The sequence below is a fragment of the Lagopus leucura genome, unplaced genomic scaffold (assembly GCF_019238085.1).
Source record: "Lagopus leucura isolate 7727_CA_CO unplaced genomic scaffold, USGS_WTPT01 33981-0_obj-0_obj, whole genome shotgun sequence".
NCBI classification, from domain to species: Eukaryota; Metazoa; Chordata; class Aves; order Galliformes; family Phasianidae; genus Lagopus; species Lagopus leucura.
In genome coordinates this window covers 1-421 of record NW_024968502.1, presented here as the reverse complement: position 1 = coordinate 421, position 421 = coordinate 1, and positions in this window count along the sequence as shown.

Sequence of the window (421 nt, the reverse complement as noted above, 5' to 3'; positions counted from 1 at the left end):
CATGACCCCAAATGTCCCCTATGGAACGTCCCCAGGTGTCCCCATGGTGGATCCAGCCCCATGGCACATCCCCAAATGTCCCCTATGGAACATCCACATGTGTCCCCATGGCACATCCCCTATGCCATGACCCCAAATGTCCCCTATGGGACGTCCCCAGGTGTCCCCATGCTGCTCCCATCATGGCACATCCCCAGGTGCCCTCCATGGCACGTCCTCAAATGTCCCCAAGTGCCCCCCATGGAACGTCCCCAAGTGTCCCCCATGGCACATCCAACCCCCATGGCACATCCCCCATCACACGTCCCCAGGTGTCCCCTATGGAATGTCCCCAGGTCCCCACAACACAACCCCAGGTGTCCCCATGGCACATCCGACCCCATGGCACGTCCTGCATGACAAGTCCCCAAATGTCCCCTAT